Consider the following 5,868-nt stretch of genomic DNA (forward strand, 5'->3'; position numbering starts at 1 on the left):
GTTGACGGAAAGAAACAATCAATGCCTTCTCTGCATGATAGCACTATCGAAGACAGTGCTGCAAAAAAGCCTTCCGAAATGCGTTCACAAAAGGAGAGGAACTACATATTACAAAATTCGAATCAAGAACAGCTGCCAAAATGAGTAATGTAGAAGTAAATATCCTCGCAATTGTGAAGCAACTTAAATCACTTAATAAAAGCTAGTCTTCCGGTCCAGACTGTATACCAATTAGGTTCCTTCCAGAGTATTCTGATGCATTAGCTCCATACTTAACAGTCATATACAACCATTTGCTCGACGGAAGGTTCGTAGCCAAAGACTGTAAAGTTGCACAAGTCACGGCAATATTTAAAAATGTAGTAAGAGTAAGCCACTAAATTACATGCCCATGTCATTAACATTGATATGCAGTAGCATTCTGGAACAAACGATAGCTGAATGGTGCGAAAATCGGCAGTGAACCCTAAATAACGGAACGTGTGAAGTCATCCACATTAGTGCTAAAAGGAATTCGTTAAACTTCGGTTGCCCGATAAATCAGTCTAATCTAAAAGTCGTAAAGTCAACTAAACACCTAGGTATTACAATTACAAACAACGTAAATTGAAGGGAACACGTAGAAAATGTTGTGGGGAAGGCTAACCAAAGACTGCGTTTTATTGGCAGGACACTTAGAAAATATAGCAGATCTACTAAGGAGACTGCTTACACCACGCATGTCTGTCCTCTTTCAGAAAATAACTGCACTGTGTGGGATCCGTACCAGATAGGACTGACAGATTACATCGAAAAAATTCAAATAAGGGCAGCACGTTTTGTATTATCGCGAAATATGAGAGAGAGTGTCACTGAAATGATGCAGGATTTGGCCTGGACACCATCAAAGAAAGGCGTTTTTCGCTGCGATGGAATCTTCTCAAGAAATTCCAATCACCACCTTCCTCCTCTGAGTGGGAATATATTTTTTTGACACCGACCTACATAGGTAGAAACGATCACCATGATAAAATAAAGGAAACCGGAGGTCGTACGGAAAGAAATAGTTGTTCATTCTTTCCACGCACTATATGAGATTTGAATAACAGAAAATTGTGAAGGTGGTTCGATGAACCCTCTGCTAGGCACTTACATGTGATTTGCAGAGTATCCACGTAGATATAGATGTAGATATAGAAGCCTTTCCTCACTTGCAACTAAGGCAGAGTCTAGAGCACGTTCCTTAAGCGTTGAATTTCTCAGACAATCCCACTCACGTACTAAATGATTCTCATCTCAGTATCACAGCCTAAACCGTGACCCTGTGACACCCATAGCGACGTCCCAAAGGGCAGTATGGGGTCCGCTGTTCGACCATGAGACAGGGCAGCCTGCCAGGAGTCACAAGAGAGGCGCTTGGGTCGCTGCCAGAGATGTGACTGACAGCCGCATTCGAGTGACGCCATGCTACGCCTCACTCTCTGCACATTTAGCTAGGATGGACGTAAACTTTTTTATACGAGAGGCAACTGGAGGCCTCCACCGAGCTGTTCCTGATGTACTACGGCCGAGGACCAGAAGAAAGAAATTAATTGAAAAAATCTACTGTCGTACTGATGTCTCATTTCAACTTGCACAGGAGACAATGTAAGGGTCTTTAAACACTGGTGTCAGAACACTGATGTCATCTTCTCAGATCAGAGTATGAACCTGCAATCTTTGGTACAGTGGAGAAGAAGTTTGATGGTCATGCATTTTGTAAAGTAGATATTATTGTAAGTAGGGTTTAATTGCTGCTTTTATCCCGCAAGGCACCAAGGATGGGCAGGCCTTTGTGGGAGACTTTCGAAATCTGGTTCAGATGGAAGTTTGGTCTGATAAAGAGTTATTGAGTGTCGCAAACTGAGACTAACAGGGAAAGCATAAACTTATGTAGGGTATACAGAAGCACTTAAGAGAGCCTCAACATTTGAAGGATTTAAAGAAGGGTCAATTCAAAGACATACAGAACGAAATAGTGCCAGATACTATAGGGAACAATTAGAGCTGATAACTAAGAAGAATATGGAAGCCGTGGAACAATTTGCATATGCGCTTAGGAAAATTAATGGATATACCTATGAATTGGGATAGAATGCTCCTCTTAATGAAATTATTTTCCAAGAAACTAAGCAAGGGGTTCTCGAAGCTTTTTTTAAGAAAGTTGCATGCAGAAATATCAAGACATGTGTGGGCTGGGGTCAGACGGATTTGCACACAGCAGTCCAGCTAGCTATAGAATGTGAAGAGAGAGATTTGTTGATTGGAATGTTCAGGAAACAGACAGTGTTGGCAGCTAATATAAAATGTTTCAGGTGTGGGCAAATGGGGCATGTAAGCAAGCAGTGTCGCCAGCGTCCAGATGATGTGAATAACATAAGGCAAGGCAAATCAGCTTCTATCGCTTAGTGCCATCACAGTCAGTTGCAGAAGGTACCTCACCCTATGCCATGCAATGGCGAGTTGCCACTATTAGCAAAGCGCCGCCGCCGACGACGACGACAATCGCGAGGGTCTTTATCAGGGGCAGAAAATACATCACAAGAACTAAGTATTTCATGTCGGCCATCTCCGGAGACTGGAAGAAACATCAGTTTCTGGTCCCTGCTTTATTAGCACCATTTGGACTATTCAGTTGCGAGAGTATTTCTTAAATACTGCACACACTCATTTTTATTTTTATCCTTGACCGCTTTTTTCGAAAGGGCCAAGGTGGGAGGCGCTGTTACAAAATTCATTTGCCTTCTGTGAGAATCGAACTCATGGCCTCTGGATTACTAGACCAGCGCTCTGCCACTGAACTAAGGAGACGACTGCTAGCGCTCGTTTCGGGTACTTTGTTCTTCTGCAGTAGTGAATCGGAGCCCTTCAGCTGGAAACGCACCGCTTTAGCGACCACTATTTGCTTTTAGTTAACACACCTTCTGCTTTCCTACTCATCTCACACGATATCGATGTACACCTAAAATTCCAAAACAACACATTTGTTTCCCTTCACAGTTACTTTCGGCATCAAATACCATTCCTCTGATATTCATACAAAGCTAGGCATCGTCATAACCCGTTAGTTCATTACGCAAGGCTCACGAGAGGGGAGCGGGTTGCATCCGCGTAGACTCAAAATTTTGCCCCGCCCAGCGTGGGGCTCGAACTTACGACCATGAGATTAAGAGTTTCATGCTCTACTGACTGAGCTAGCCGGGCTCCAGACGACGGATTACACTTCATACATTACTGATGGGACCGGGTCAAAAGCTAAAATTTTCTCATAGTCCATAAAGACAGTCCTGATCATTCATCAAAGTAAAATTGCAGTGTTTTTCTCAAAGTCTGAGTAGTAAAAGAAAATGCACACGGAAGTAGTGGATTTCCATGCAGTCTTGAAGAAGTAGTGTTGTCCTTCCAACGGAAAGACAGTGCTGACTCTTGACATGCAGACAGGTAATGGGCCACAACAGAGCAAACCCACAGCAGAGTCAGTCGAAGTTTTCAAGAATATTGGTAGGTAGGTCGTCACAGAGTAGACCCATTGTAGTCCTGGTAGAGATTAAGGTATTGGTGGGTCACCAGAGGTGCAAACCCACTGCAGTCCTTGTAGAAATAATGGTACTGGTGGGTCATCAAAGGTGAAGACCCACTGTAGTCCTTGTAGAGTTGGCCAGCAGCCATCTGTTTGACTGTGCAGGCGCACAATCACCATTGAAGAGTCTTACGGATAATATAGCAAGTCCATAACCACCACTTGTGTACTCACAACAACTGCTTTTGAAATGTCCTTACAACCAGCATTTCTGTTATCCAGTCGCTTACTGAATTATTAACACACATGCAAACACTATCAGTCCCTACTTCTCACATATTTTCCATATACTATGACCAACAGAAATGTGTGCAGTGAAATGCAACTTACAAGTTACTTAATTTGATGAACTGGTGTCAATTACAATTTTATAACATGAGAATACAGTAACAAAAGGTACAAAATATATCATTAAAGAACATAACAATACAGATAACATTTGCAGTAGTACAGGCTTTACAAAAGGATCGAAATAGCAAATACATCAGTGTTACAAAAATTACGACATAAGTACATACATAAAAGATAAGAAAAACTTTTGAAACATCAACTTCACACATGAGCATTAGAACAAAACAGAATAAATAATGTGTAAACATCTTTACAAAGTAAATAACATGTTATTAATGCAAATTATATTTGAGGATAACAGTATTCCTCATCATAGTTCATGTAACTGAGTATTAGAAAAATTCTGCAACATAAGTCTTATCAGATAAACATATAGAGACCGGAAGAACATAAATACACAAGGGTACACAAACACATAGCGGGATAACACAAGGAAAGGACAGGGTTTGTTTTCACTGTAACATTTGTTACTGCAGACCAACGGAAAACGTCATTCTGTAGATCTTTTGTCTTATCTCAACATTTGTTTCCACCAAAAATATCCTATCCAAGCATGCTTTCTGTATTTTGTTCACATCCTCTTTCAAAAATAGTTTTCCTCCACTGTACACTACTTTTTTGGCCAAATCATTTTCATATAGCTTCTCAATGCATTTCTTCCAATTCATCACAACTCGTTCTCTTTTATAGGCTACCCCATCTTAAGCTAACTTAAACCTACTGAGCTCAGATGCTAAACTAAGGGGCGATGCAATGCAGCAGCACAAAACAAATGAACACAAACAGCAATGGCCCAAAAAAATGCAGATTTGCAAAGCAAGCAGCAGTAAATGCAATAACTTATATCTAAACATGACAAACCCACAAGCAGAAAAAATAGTATACTAAAGACAACAATGCAGATAAGGGAAAGTTATAATAAAATCTTAATGTCTATGTAATTAAAGTGGTGCACCACAAAAACTAATGCTACAACAAATTACCAAGTACTTGAAAAGAAAATTATATATACAGTTACTGTTATTAGTCGCTTCTTATTGCTCTTTCCATTCCAAGAGCTCCTTTTTCGAAGAATGTGGATCATGAAATAATTATTTAATAGATCTGTTGACAGAAAGTGTTCACATTAGGAAATGCATTTAATTTTATTTTATAAAACCAATGCTCCAACACAGCTGCAAACCAGATATCAAATGAAATAAGCAACTATGAAAGGCAAAGCATAAAAATATCATTCAATAGTCATGTGACATTTCATAAGTTAGTACAAATTCTCTCAACTCGCGTAGAAAGACGCTTGTCATTATCAGGTGTGCAGAAGTAAATAAGTATCTTTTCCAAGTAATGAGCGAGTCGTTTTTGCGACGCTCTCTACAAAGGAATGTCAATAGCGAGGATAATTGCCTCCCTTTTTTTTTTCCTTGTGCCTCTGAAAGGCACACACTAATGGCTTGTTTCCTGGTGGCTGTCGCCCAGCTGGGCGCCCACGACGCATTACTTGCAGGTGGTCACTTAACTTTCTTACCGAAATATTTACGACACCAGTTTCCGCTACAGTGACAGTCTCACATAAAAAAATTCACAGGTCAAGAATTTGCGTTACAAATCTGTAGAAATAAAATCATTTAAAATAACAGTTTTGAAAAATTTTCGACAGCATAGTGATTCATTCACGCATATACACACATTTTATAACTCTTAAAGTACGATTCTCGGTTTCCAACATCCTTTTTCACAAACCAGAGTCCCTAACCACTACTCATTATTCCTTACCTTATTACACATATACATATTCGTCGACACTTCTTCAATATTTCATCATAACAGATAAGTAGCATAATCAAATAACTCATACAGCATCAGCTTATAGATCATAAACATACCGCAACAGCATAATACACATAGTCATCGTAATAACA

At 39.9% G+C, this 5,868-nt stretch overlaps 2 non-coding genes across 2 annotated transcripts; both read right to left on the reverse strand.

Moving 5' to 3' along the window:
- Positions 1 to 2,757: 2,757 nt before the first annotated feature.
- Trnat-agu (transfer RNA threonine (anticodon AGU)) lies at positions 2,758 to 2,829 on the reverse strand. Its single transcript has one exon. It is a non-coding gene; the product is annotated as a tRNA-Thr (tRNA).
- A 320-nt stretch (positions 2,830 to 3,149) lies between these two features.
- Trnak-cuu (transfer RNA lysine (anticodon CUU)) lies at positions 3,150 to 3,222 on the reverse strand. The gene has a single exon. It is a non-coding gene; the product is annotated as a tRNA-Lys (tRNA).
- Between the last annotated feature and the right edge of the window lie 2,646 nt (positions 3,223 to 5,868).

Source organism: Schistocerca gregaria, chromosome 7 (genome assembly GCF_023897955.1).
Source record: "Schistocerca gregaria isolate iqSchGreg1 chromosome 7, iqSchGreg1.2, whole genome shotgun sequence".
Classification (NCBI taxonomy): domain Eukaryota; kingdom Metazoa; phylum Arthropoda; class Insecta; order Orthoptera; family Acrididae; genus Schistocerca; species Schistocerca gregaria.